This window comes from Lissotriton helveticus, chromosome 8 (genome assembly GCF_964261635.1).
Source record: "Lissotriton helveticus chromosome 8, aLisHel1.1, whole genome shotgun sequence".
NCBI classification, from domain to species: Eukaryota; Metazoa; Chordata; class Amphibia; order Caudata; family Salamandridae; genus Lissotriton; species Lissotriton helveticus.
In genome coordinates, this window is record NC_136069.1 from 9,370,566 (window position 1) to 9,384,539 (window position 13,974).

Genomic DNA, 13,974 nt, shown 5'->3' on the forward strand with positions numbered 1-13,974 from the left:
TTCGTTGCCTCTGACTGAGGAGGCTGTCCTATTAGGAGGTGCTGGGGAAGTTTGCTTACAAATTATTTTGAAGAGTTCCCTGGGTCTGTTTTGGGCACGATCTAGTTAAGTGCTGAAGAAAGATGCCTTTTGCTTGAAGATGTGTTTTTTGTACGTAGATCTAGCACGTCTAAGTTGGGCCAGATGGGAGGGAGAGGGCTGGTGTCTCCAGGTTCTCTCCGCTAGTCTGAGTGCCCGTCTTTCATTATTTAACTCCGTATTAAACCAAGAGTTTGAGGGGGTGTTTCTTTGGTATTTGAGTTTAGACGGGGCCAGTTCATCAAGAAAACCATATATTGCAAATGCTGGTTTACTTTCCAGTGCTTCCCAGCAGATCCTGTTCCTGGAGGAAGCTGTGATAGAGCGCGCAGGTCACCCGACTAGTCTTTTATCAATACTCACCTGGGCCCATAATCAATAAACTCACAAATTATGCAGGTAACCTTCGCTCTACTATCAGTGTATTTTATACATTTAGGACTTTTGACCTATCTATACCTTGACTTACGTCACCGGTACCTAAAGTTCTAAGGGATCAAGGGAGTTAGCATAATAGGAATAATAACATTTGCACTCATATAATAACCACACACTCAGGAAGTTTTACATTCTTTATCTAAGTTTCTTAAATGGTCATGATCCAAAGATTAAACACCAAAAGACTTTCAATTATGAAGATCAGAATTACACTATGCAGAAAATGTATTAAACTAATTTCGATCATTTAGCAATAGGGAAGGTAAAGAAAAGGAACATAAAATACGATCAAAACGTCTAAGCATTTATCAAAAGGGAGGGGAAAAAGGGAACATATGTCAAACTTTATCAATAGGAAGGGTAAAGAGAAGGAACATGATATGCAAATTTGCAGCAATTAAACATGAGGCGATTAGGAAGGGTAAGAGAGGGAACAAATCAATGACGAACCCACATGGATTTTATATTTACCTAGAATAGTGTGAAGAACTAATCCTGCCCACAGGTCAATTTAAAAGACAGAACCCCGAAGGTTGCAGTCGCCAGTAGGCCAGCAGGTGCAGATTCAGAATCAGGACAGGTAAAACCAAATTGGATCAGGACAGGACCTCCAAAGGTTAAGACCAGCACCCGCAGTTAAGTTGCAACGCCTGCGCTACTCCCTCTCTCCAGCTAACAGCCGGAACCCCGATTGGGGTATCAATTTTCCCGACAAAGTGCTTTGCCAGCACTTCAGTTTCCCAGAACCCAAATTGGGTCAGCGAATCGTCTAATAGAGTGCTCCGCGGCCCTCTGATCTTGGTCACCTATTGAGTGCGTTGGGTCAGTGACAGTTCAGCTATTCGGACAAGTTGGACAATTTCTCTAGCTAAACCTAGGCTAGTTATACTATTTTCCAAGTCAGTGTACCACCCCCCAATGTTGCTAGTGTAAGGATCCCCAATTTTGATTGGACAAGGAATGAGGAGAGGTCGTCAAACCATACCAAAATGGCACTATCTGCATCTCATATTTAAATTTTCATCTCCACCCATCAATTTTATTTTCACATGACATCTTTATTCCACCCAACAATGAATGTTCTATCATTTGTTACATTTTAGTTCATATTAGAATTCTGTTTCCTTCGGAGAGTTCAGGAGGTGAGGTTCCCAGGCGCATCTTGGTCAAGACTGTCCCTGGCACTCATTCAATGCCATGACTCGATGAATTTTCAGTCTCTGGTGCGCAGGCTCAAAGGTTTCAATATGGAGTTCAGCGACAAGCGTCAGGCCCAAAATGTATTTACATGTAAGAATAGAAAAGAAACAGTTTAAGAACACAGAATAAAAGAATGCACTGTATACCACTTATCTCTACTCTATTCCCATTACTTTATTTTTAACTATTGCGTTAAGGTTAAGCAGAACGAACAGTTTAGCAAAAGCAGCAGCGCAAGCTTCATGCATGCTGTAACACAGAGCAGCCATTTTAATTCTAGTGTGCAGAAGCGAAAGATTCCCTCCAAAGCACAGAGTACGTCATGTCATGTGAGTGTGACAGACGCATGCGCAGTAGAAAATCCCGCGTAGCAGTGGCCATTTTAATGCAAGCGGATTACAGTTAGTAAAAGCACATATGCAAGCTTCCCACAGTATGGTGTTTTTTGTCTTCCCATATTTATCTTCCTGAAGTCCCCCATATGTTGACTTTTATATGTTGTGTATATACTATACTGTTATGTTTTTGGGGTCCCTGTTTTTTTGACCGTCTGGCTCACAAAATGTAAAGCGCTCTGATGCCCCCGGGTCCAGCCAGCGCTATATAAAACCTCTAAAATAAATGGTATGTAATGCAATATTAGTAATACGAACATGTTGATTAATTTATTAACGTTATGTCGAGAGGGCTGAGTACAAGCAAGTCGCGTTATGTGCGAATCCTTGCTCCATCAGCTGTAATCCTTCTCCTGCCCCTATCAGCTCTCCTTTGTGCTGCATCCCGCGTGGTCATTTCTTCTACATCAAGCAGCCATCATGGAATGCTGTTGTCCATAGTGCGTGTATCATTGTTTTACCATTCCAAGATGGCCAACGCTTTGATTAGAAATGTGGCGGCCATGCTGGACACTTAAAACACGATAGACTATTTACAATCCCACTTAGAGAAGCACACCTACTGCCATGTTTAGTTTCATTATTGGAAGTATATTCCCGCAGTGTTTAGACCGCATCATGTGGTCTTTTTTTCTACTTGTATTCTTTCAGTTCATCTTGCGTAAGTTATTGAATATGTTTTTTTTATTGTGGGCATGTTATAGGGTGAATAGTAACCCTTGACAGTGAACTCCGCTCCGTTTGCGGAGTTCTCCGCACTCTGTGGAGCACATGTAGTGCCCAAAAACACTGCACCGCAGAGCGGAGAGGAGGTTTTTTTGGGAGTGGAGTTTGTTTCTTCACTCGTGCTTATCAACGCCAAGTTGGCTAGCGAGGAAAATCCACCTCCCCGTCAGATTTTTGCTTGCTTGTGCTCGCCAAGGTCTAGTTGGCAAGCGCGAGCGAGGAAAATCTACCGCCTGGCGAGATTTCTCACCGCGGTCAGTCGGATTTCTCAATGTGAGTGGTCGCGGCAGGTTGCGACCACTAATGTTGAGAAACCTTCCGTTCGCGTTGAGAAAGCTGCCGTTTGAGTATCATCAATCTATTCGAGCAGCAGACAGGAAGCTGCGCCCTCCTGCGCTGCGCATGGCGCTGTTTGCGATGATTTTACAACGTGAGACAAACACCCGACACACATAAAATCACCACGAACGGCCTGATCCTAAGGCACTCCGCCGTTCGCCGAACTCCACGTCACGCGGCAGAGTTTTTATGTCACACCTCAGAACTCTGCGAACTCCGCGCAGTCCTAGTGAATACAAGTCTGAGTCTGGCTGGAGGGACGCAGAGCAAAGATGAGTGACCAACGCTTCTTCCCGGAGCAGGACCTTATAACCCTGGTGCAATCGCTGGTCCTCTCCAGAGTGGACTACTGCAATTCTCTTCTTACTGGCCTCCCCAAATCTCACCTGTCCCCACTTAAGTCTGTTTTCCATTCAGCAGCTCGCTTCATTTATGGGGCCAAAAGAAGCGATCACATCACACCGCTGTTATCCACCCTCCGCTGGCTTCCCTTCGAGGCTAGAGCTATCTACAAGACCGCTTGTATCACCCACAAAGCCTTGCACTCCTCCTCTCCCCGCTACCTGGCGAATAAACTGAAACTCTCTGGAGGCTCTAGACCATCAGTTAATGCGGAGAATCTACTGCTTGAACCTCCCACTTTCAAGAAGGAGAGAACAATGGCCCAATCCTTTTCAGGCAACGCAGTGAGAATCTGGAACTCCCTTCCGCCTCAGCTCTGGACCACCGCCTCCTCCCAGGCCTTCAAAAGGGACCTCAAAGTTCTCCTCCTCCAGAGACACCTCCAAAAGTAATTCACGTCCTCTTGTTATTTGACTTCCCACTACTGATAATTTCCACGACCATGGAAGTGCCTTCCCAGGGTATTCCTGGGGTTGGAGTGTCTGCCTCCTTGGAGTATTTTCCATGTACTTGTGTTTGGTGCCCTTGTGTAACATGCACACACCACTTTGCCCTTGTAACACACGGTTTGCTACCTCTCACATGTTTTTACCTTTGATATTGGCACAAGTGCCTCCTTCGCCTACATAACGCTTGTTCTTGTGCCTGAGTGTCTAGCACCTTTTGCAGTATTATACCTCAAATGATACTTTGTTTTCTCTTATAACTGCACACTTGTCACTTTTTCCTCCTGTGCACTTTTTACTACCTCATGTATTTTTGGCTGCTCACAATTTTTACTACCTCATGTATTTTGTTTGCTCACAATTGTCACTATTACCTTTACTACCTCGTGTATTTTTGGTTGCTCACAATTTTTACTACCTCATGTATTTTGTTTGCTCACAAATGTCACTATTACCTTATGTAACGTAATGTATGCTTTTTTAATCTGCTCTTTTGTAATGTTTCTCATTATGTTTCATTTCTGTTCCTTTTGTGAAGCGCTCTGACACCTTCGGGTAAAGTCCGCGCTATATAAAAATGCATAAATAAATAAATAAATAAATGCGTGAGAACCTGAGTGCGTGAATCACTAGTGACACAAAAGACACTGTCATTAAAAACCCACACATATTGGCATTGCCAATGCTTCTTAGTAAAGGCACGGAGGTTCGATTAAATCACAGCAGCCAAGTGTGCCGTGGCCTGCGTGACGCTTTGAGTTCAGACTTTTTAGCCAACCGCTTCTTGGCGCCTTGGGGTGCTTCGGCCTGGAACGCCCTTAAAATGGCGCCCTGACCACTAGGCACTTGGCACTAGCCCCAAAGCGCTTCTGGCTACGGGTCAGGACTCGTGACGCTAGTTTGCTGGAAAACTCGCCGTGGAGGGGAGTAGTGTCTTCACTTCCGGTGTCAGTCTGTGCACTGCAGACGCTGCAGAGGTAGGTATGTCCCACACATCTGCCTAGCTGTGGCCAGGCCAGCTGTGGCCAGCAGGGGTCAGTGTGGGTCCAGTGCTCAGTGTTATAGCGCTTTGAGAGAAGGGCGCCCTTCTACCCGCTGCAGCCCCCTCAGGTATGTTTAGTGATGCACCCCTCTACCCCCCCCCCCCTTTCTTGGGCCTCTGTGTTCTCCTGAGCCCCCTCCCCTGAGGCTGCCTGGTCGTGGCCCCCACCACCCCCCTCCAGGAGGCCAGAGTGCTCAGACCAGCCCACTGCCTGCGTAATGCGATTAAACTCTAACCATACAGTAACCATTAACTCCCCCCGAGGTTAAAGGTCAGCACCCCCCCTTCTCCTCACTTCCAGTCCACGGGCAGAGCTGGCACGCGCAGGTACCGCCGAGTGTAACTTTCCAAACTCTCAGAACTTTAATGCATGTTACATGGTCGTCGAATGTTTACGCATCCTGTTCTTGAAACTGTGTGTTCTAACTCCCAAAAACACACAACACGCGTGTGAAATGCTCCGTGCGTTCTTAAAACATGGATCTTTCAAAGGGACTGAAATGCTATGTTGTATATATTATTTATTTTAATCTTAATCTATGGTTTTGTTTATAGACTCTCGAAGTAGGTTTGAGTCCGAGGTTATTTCCAGATATTAAATTAACACAAAAATGCAATCTGAATGAAAGTCTAAAAGATGCAACTTATCGGTGAAAACAAAGCACCATGTACTATTGCCACGCGTGTTCGCGTGCTTTGTTTTTGGGAGGGGCAATGAATATGCTAATAACCTGGAGTGACGTGCCTGACTTGCAAATGTCTGTCATTAATATGTATTTTGGAACTCTGAGCTGCCTGTCCGCGTTATGAGCGCTCTTAGACGCCAGTGCACGGTGACGTGTTTGAGTGAACTACCCACGCGGAACCAGGCCCACGTGTTACCCAGTGACAGGGCTACCAGACTCATTAGAAATGCGCCTCTCCGTCACCACACTTCTCCCCACCTGCGGGGCCTCCATTGGCTGCCTGTCCGCAGGAGGATAGAGTTTAACCCCTTGGGTGCTGGTGACGGAACCGCTCCGTCAGCAGCCACGGACGCGCTGTGCTGGTGACGTGTTTGAGTAAACTACCCACGCGGATCCAGGCCCACGTGTTACCCATTGACGGGGCTGCCAGACTCTTTGGAAATGTGCCTCTCCGTCACCACACTTCTCCCCACCTGCGGGGCCTCCATTGGTTGCCTGTCCACAGGAGGATAGAGTTTAACCCCTTGGGTGCTGGTGACGGAACCGCTCCGTCAGCAGCCACGGACGCGCTGTGCTGGTGACGTGTTTGAGTAAACTACCCACGCGGATCCAGGCCCACGTTTTACCCATTGACGGGGCTGCCAGACTCTTTGGAAATGTGCCTCTCCGTCACCACACTTCTCCCCACCTGCGGGGCCTCCATTGGTTGCCTGTCCACAGGAGGATAGAGTTTAAGGGGGATCGGTAATACTGATACTATTAGATCTCTTCGCGGCATTTGATACATCTCACATGAAGTGCTGGCGGAGAGACGAGACGCATGTGGCATTCAAGACACAGCCCTGAAATGGCTGCGGGACTTCGTCGGGCAGAACACAAACAATCATGCTAGGACCTTAGCAATCAGTTTAGACCGAGGCGTACCCCAGGGCTGCTGCCTAAACCCGACCTTATTTAACATTTATATGGCTCCGATAGCAAGAATAGTAGAACAGCTAGGTTTCGAGGTCATCTCGTATGCTGGTGATACTCGGCTTATGTTCATTATTGGCCCGGACATTGAAGCAGAGAAAGCACGGTTCGCCAGAGGAATGCTTCAGATCAGATGACGCAGAACTGTCTCCAGCTGAATCCCGGCAAAACCGAGGTAGTGCTAATGGGAAAAGCCACAGCGAGCTGGTCTGATGACTGGTGGCCCTCCCAACTGGGAGCAGCACCTGTTCAAACACATTGTGTTAAAAATCTAGGTCTAAAACTAGACCAGTCTCTATCTCTGAAAGATCATATTGCCGGCACCACTAGCTCCTGCTATTACAGCCTGTGTTTGCTTCGCAGAATCCTTCGCTTTATGCCCACAAACCATCACAGGGCCCTGGACGACCGGGTTGAGAGCCGCATTCATGCCGTGTGGCCTGGTCCGTTCGTTCCAAGAGGTGCCCTGGTCCAAGCCATGGTCATCAGCCGCTTGGACTACGGCAACGCCTTGTTGGCAGAAGTGGGAGAGACCCTGCTAAGCAAACTGCAGGTGATTCAGAATACGGCGGCCAGGATGGTACTGAACCGCCCAGCGGGCTCTCCTTCGGCCCCTTTACTGCGAGAGCTCCATTGGCTATTAGTGAGAAAGAGATAATTTTCTCAGGGCCCGATTCACAGAACTAATTTAAGACAAAATCCTAAACTTACTACTTTTGGTATTCACAGAAGTTAGAATTTTGTCTTAAGTTTGTCTTAAGACAGACTTAAGACAGACTTAAGACAAACTTAAGACAGACTTAAGACAGACTTAAGACAGACTTAAGTTAGGATTTTGTCTTAAGTCTGTCTTAAGTCTGTCTTAAGTCTGTCTTAAAACAAACTTAAGACAAAATCCTAACTTCTGTGAATACCAAAAGTAGTAAGTTTAGGATTTTGTCTTAAGTTAGTTCTGTGAATCGGGCCCTAAGATCTGTTGTTTCAATGGAAGAGGCCCTCAATACCTCCAGAAGAGACTCGTCAAACATGTACCGGACAAAAACCTCAGGTCCGGGGCTCTAGGTCTTCTACGACTGCCGCGTATAAGGCTGAGCCGCACTGGAGGAAAATCATTCTCGTACCTGGCTCCAAGATTTTGGAATGAGCTGCCTGTTCCCCTCGGAAAATCTCTATTTACAGCACATTCAGGAAACAGCTAAAATCGTTCCTATTTTAATCCCACTCTCGGGATCTAGTCTCAGGATATAACTTCTAGGCAAGCGCCGAGATGCCCCCGGGTGAATCGCGCGCTATAGAAATTAATTTAACATAACATTTAACATAACAAAATACAGCCTGAAGGCTCCCCTGCGAGGGACTCAGTCAGCTTGCATTAACCGATATCGCAAAGATGAACACCTGAACAGCCCCACAAAGGAAGACAGGTGAAGGCCACACCCAGCATTACAAATGGAAGACAGGTGAAGGCCACTCCCGGCCAGCCATGCTAGTGACAGGAGGTGACAGGGCAGAGCGCCAGGTGGGAGCAGCACCGAGGTAGAGAGAGTAAGGGATCCAGAGATGAGTGTCAGGGGTTCGACCTCTCGAGGGGGGGTGGCACCCCACCCGAGTGACCCAAGCCACATCACCACCCAGGGTTGGACATCCTCAGAGTGAGAGGGCCATGGGGCAGGGTGGCTGCTCTGCCCTGGACCGAGCCTGCAGCAGGACCATCACTGCGCCTCTGACCCCTTTCGAAGCGCTTTAGTTCTCCAGTTGGTGATGGCTACTGGGCCTGGGTCCAGCGCGGGACGTCACCGGAGGAGGGAGGCCGCGAGGGGGCTGGAATGACGCGCGGTGGCCCTGGACGGAGCCACCGCCGGGGGGCGGGGGGGGGGGGGTTGGGGTGAGGGGGGGGGGAGTCTTGTCTCCCAGAGACTGGTTTGTTCTCGTTTCAGATGATTACAACGATATCTAAGAGCACAAAAACCAGCGGGGGCTCTGAGGACCCGAGGTCGGACGTCACTGCCTTTTTCAGGAGTCCCATGTGCTGCCCTGACCCCCCTTCCCCCCTCCCCCCCCTGAGGCTTCCTGGGGAAGTCTGCGCTCTCCAAGGCATTGAAAAACACAGTCATGAGAAGACATGCTAGGACCCCAAAAATTTTAAAACCCATTTATTTGAAAAACAAATTTATAGAAAACAAATGGTACAAAATAATAGAAAAAAACCTAATGACACATAAAAAAGGAATAATCATTTATAGGAAATTAACTTTTTAGATAGGGTAAAATAACAGTGGGCCCGATAATGAAGCCCTGTTAAAGGATATGGAGACATGTTAGCAAGGGCACCATCTCCGCTTTAGCGGGACTCTTTCCTGCTAAAGCGGCAATATTTTTATCACCCTATTAGCAAGCTTTCACTAACATCAGTTAGCGACAGCGTTGAGGCGATAATGAGCGGTTTGCGGCCCTCTTTGCATGTCAGCGATATTTATCGCTAATGATATGAAAAGTGGGCGTACCCAACCTGTTAGCAACTGAAAGCAGTCGCTAACATCACTATCGCCTATTAGCAAGGCAGACGAAGCGATAAAAAAAATCGCGCTAGGCGCGATTATCGCCAGAACCTAACGCCTGCTCAGACCATGACTTAACCTGTATATCCAATGGGAGGTGGATACTCAGGTTAAGACCCTATTAGTGTTAATGCCTGAATATCGCTGGATTTCCAGCGATATTCACGCATTTCGACGCTATCGCCGGATATTTTATCGCATTAGAGATAAACGTTGCTAATAGCAGGTTATCTCTGCGATAATATCCGGCGATAGGCAGCGATAAAAAAAATGCGCTAATCGCATTTAGCGATAAATATCGCCATTTGTTGCTTTGTTGCTAATATGCTCCCTTGTTTTAATATTAAAGCTTGGTTAGTAAACGAAGTGAGAGACGTCATTTTCAAAATGAATTGCTTTAAGCCGCTGCAACCCTCGTATCCTGCTTGTAAGCCGCTGCAACCCTTGTATCCAGCACGTAAGCCACTGCAACCCTTGTATCCAGCACGTAAGCCACTGCAACCCTCGTATCCAGCTTGTAAGCCGCTGCAACCCTCGTATCCAGCTTGTAAGCCGCTGCAACCCTCGTATCCAGCTTGTAAGCCGCTGCAACCCGCTGCAACCCTTGTATCCAGCTTGTAAGCCGCTGCAACCCTCGTATCCTGCTTGTAAGCCGCTGCAACCCTCGTATCCAGGTTGTAAGCCGCTGCAACCCTCGTATCCAGCTTGTAAGACGCTGCAACCCGCTGCAACCCTTGTATCCTGCTTGTAAGCCGCTGCAACCCTCGTATCCTGCTTGTAAGCCGCTGCAACCCTTGTATCCAGCACGTAAGCCACTGCAACCCTTGTATCCTGCTTGTAAGCCGCTGCAACCCTCGTATCCTGCTTGTAAGCCGCTGCAACCCTCGTATCAAGCTTGTAAGCCGCTGCAACCCCCGTATCCTGCTTGTAAGCCGCTGCAACCCTCGTATCCAGGTTGTAAGCCGCTGCAACCCTCGTATCCAGCTTGTAAGACGCTGCAACCCGCTGCAACCCTCGTATCCTGCTTGTAAGCCGCTGCAACCCTCGTATCCTGCTTGTAAGCCGCTGCAACCCTTGTATCCAGCACATAAGCCACTGCAACCCTTGTATCCTGCTTGTAAGCCGCTGCAACCCTCGTATCCTGCTTGTAAGCCGCTGCAACCCTCGTATCCAGCTTGTAAGCCGCTGCAACCCTCGTATCCTGCTTGTAAGCCGTTGCAACCCTCGTATCCAGGTTGTAAGCCGCTGCAACCCTCGTATCCAGCTTGTAAGCCGCTGCAACCCGCTGCAACCCTTGTATCCAGCTTGTAAGCCGCTGCAACCCTCGTATCCTGCTTGTAAGCCGCTGCAACCCTCGTATCCAGGTTGTAAGCCGCTGCAACCCTCGTATCCAGCATGTAAGCCGCTGCAACCCGCTGCAACCCTTGTATCCTGCTTGTAAGCCACTGCAACCCTTGTATCCTGCTTGTTGTGAAGCACTCGGATGCCTTCGGACCATTTCCGTGCTATATAAAATTGATAAACTAAAATAAATAAATCATCTGTGGGTCGCTGGACGGCATTTCATCTCTGGAGAGTTGATTGTTGTAGTGTTGTTCGCAGGTTGAAAAGTGGGTTCAGGGCCTGCTTTAGCGCTGGTGGCGCCCGGTGCAACAATGTTTATTAATGCCCCAGTGGCCACCTTCCCCACAGATTCACTCACCACCACCGTCCCCCAGTGCCCCTCATCTCTCTGTAGCCCCTCCCCCTCATGACCTCATCCTCGGATTCCCTCACTCCCCCCTCCACCAGTGTCCCTCATCTCTCCATTGTCTCTCTAATGTGCATATCTATTGTTTTATAGCGCTACTCATACCACTGTAAGGTGTCAGAGCACTTTACATCACATATACATTATACAGAGACAATGACTCATACATGTGTAAATTAGAACATATGAAAAGTTGTATTAGATAAAGTGGACAGCATGGGGCAGGCGTCACAGGCCACCCGTGTCGGTAGGCAGTCTATTTCAAGAGTTCTTGGTCTGCAACAGCACACACTCAGATTTTAAAACGCTAACACCGTGGTTGGGTTGACTTTACAAATAAGAATGTATTTCTTCCCAAATTATCCCTTTCTTAGCAAACTTGTGATAATCAAAGACTGAGGGAAATATCATAACACTGTAACCCATGCCTTGCAGTTTGCCTGCAGCTCTTTGATGACAACTGTAACAAAATCAGCAACCCACTGAGCTGTCCACATACATGCACCTCTGTGATCTGCAGGCTGCACGTGCTTTGCGACAGGCACATTAACCCTCTGCGCTACTTTATGATGAGTCAAAACTTCCATAGACAAAACTCCGATCCCTCTCCAGCAAGAAGATTGAAGGCCCCTGGAGGAAAGGGACTCTACAGCTGGGGGTTTAAAATCCAAAATATATTTTAAAAGTTGGTGCCCCCCAGGGTCAGCGCCCAGAGCGGTGGCACTGGTCCGACCACCCCAGACTCCAAGATTAAAGAGAGTCACCCTTTCCTGCCGAAACTGCTTGCCTATTCCCGACAATTGCACCAAAGTCTGCTCGTCCTGCAAGCTGCTGAGCCTCCAAAAGCCAGGGAGGACTGAAAGTACCTCTAACAAGATGCTGGAACTCCCGTGGACCAGTGGAGCTGTTCCCCTGCACCTCAGACGCCACAGACAGACCTGTGAGGACTTCGGACCGTCAAAGACCCGACACCAGAAAGCACCACTCTACCCCAGCCGCCGAGCCTGAGTTAGAGTGGGCCAATGGTGCCAGCATTGTCCCCAGACCTTCAGACATGAACCCACCTTGGGTTTTCCAGCTGTGGACGCTGCCGGTATCCTCTGTGTGCTGGCCCCCTCTACCGCGAGTGTCTACGGTGACGAACACCTGATGCCTCAAGACACCTCTACACCCGTCGCCCCTGGCCTGACCATTAGTGGACCGAAGGTTTCTCCACGTCCCCTGGCATCATGAGGCCTGAGCCCCCCTATTGGTTCAGACCGACTGGCCTCCCAGTCTAAACCTGCAGCCTCTTTGTGAACGGCTTGATCTCCATTGACTAACATTGGGCAGCCGACGCTGTATTGCGCCACTCTCACCCGCTGCTCTAGTGCCGCTGGAGGTGACCTGCTGGTGGCGCCTTGGACCTCGCCCTGTACTCACCCTATATGCAGTATTTGTTTTTCCTCCATAAGATAATATTGCCGCCTATAAAAATTGCACTGTGTCCATTTTTGAAACCTAAAGTATTTCTTTCTTAAAACACACTTACCTGATCGTATCGATTCTGGTGCCTAAACATATATAAATATGTGTACAAACAAAAGTGATGCGGATGAAGAAATATCCTAACGATTATTAGAACATTGGAATGTTGGGAGCTCCATTGAAAACAATGCAGTGCTCCCTGCTTATAATGGCTGGTATAAGCCTGGAGCTCCAACATTCCAATGTTTCTTTGTTCACAGCTCTGGCTGTCAACAAAGGCTTCAGGGAGCCTGAGGAGATTCCAATCCTCTCGAGCTCCCAAAAGGCTTTGTTTTTTTCGTTAGAACATTCTGCCCTCTAGTGACAGAATGTTCTAATAGCCTTATAGCCCTTCGTAGATGGGCTATACCGCTATTAAAGTCCCTCTCCCTTGTTAAAGGCCCTCGCCTTCGGCTCGGTGCCTTTAACGCTGGAGGGGGCCTTTAATAGCCGGTATAGCCCTCTGCGGCGGGCTATAAGGCTATAATAATAGGGTACATTCAATTACTCCTATATACTGGTACTGATAACAAAACAAATATGCACAATATACATTAGAAAACATACAGAATTACACAAAAACAAAAATAGTCGTTTCCTAACCTCCAAATTTACATAGAAAGTGTCCGTTCCTACAGTACAGTGCAGCACACTGTGGGGTAATCCTCTGCACGTTAGAGGTACTCTCTCCACCTCTAAAACATTTTTTCTGTATGTGTGTCCATTATTAAATTTGATTCGATATACAACGGGTTCCTCCTTCTCCACTTGTTGACGTGTTTCAGCCCTAGTTGGGCCTCATCAGGACAGGGGTGCAAGGAACAATTGCTAAAATCTTCCTTAGAATTGCCGGTGCAATTATTATTCAATTTAATGCAAAAATATATCTAACATTTTATGAATGGGCTATGAGAATCCTGTTTCGTATTTTCTGCCAGTCTTCGAAAATGTACCCAAATCTCCTTTACCTTCTCCCCAGCTTATTCAGGACGAGCACAGCAGTGATGTAACGCAAAGTGATGGGGCCCCTCTACAGCATATGAAGAGGGGCCCCTTAGTCTCTTATATCTCACTGATTGTCATTGACCTTAGGTTGAATGGGACCCCAGAAAGATTCAGGGTCCCCTGAAAGATTTGGGGGCCCCCTGCGCCAGGACTAAGTCCCTGGAGCCCAGCCCTTGCGTCATTGGGAATCCAGATCAGAAGGCGTATGGCTCTTCTGTCCTTAGGAGTGTCCCTCCGCATCGAGGCGTCCTCTCTAGGTTACAGCTGAAACATGGAATTCTTATACAGTCTCAGATGGAATAAACGTGTTATTGTAGTCGTTTCTTACTCCCAAGGTGCCAGGGAATGCTATGTTAAAAAAATACAGTTTCAAGGCCGTAAGAACATAGCGCGTGAATTACAAACATGCGTAGGATAATCTTAGGCGCTGG

General features: G+C 47.9%; 1 protein-coding gene across 4 annotated transcripts in view; it reads left to right on the forward strand.

Moving 5' to 3' along the window:
- Positions 1–13,974, forward strand: part of HAO2 (hydroxyacid oxidase 2) — a 174,966-nt gene that overhangs the window by 99,189 nt on the left and 61,803 nt on the right. The window contains exon 1 of one of the 4 annotated variants that reach the window (XM_078656359.1): positions 4,962–5,001. The exons of 2 other annotated variants lie outside the window; for them this stretch is intronic. The gene's annotated coding sequence lies outside the window, so the exon portion shown is untranslated. Of the gene's footprint in view, positions 1–4,961; positions 5,002–5,368; positions 5,394–13,974 lie in introns of those variants that run through there. One more of the 4 variants, XM_078656358.1, reaches the window with a different exon arrangement.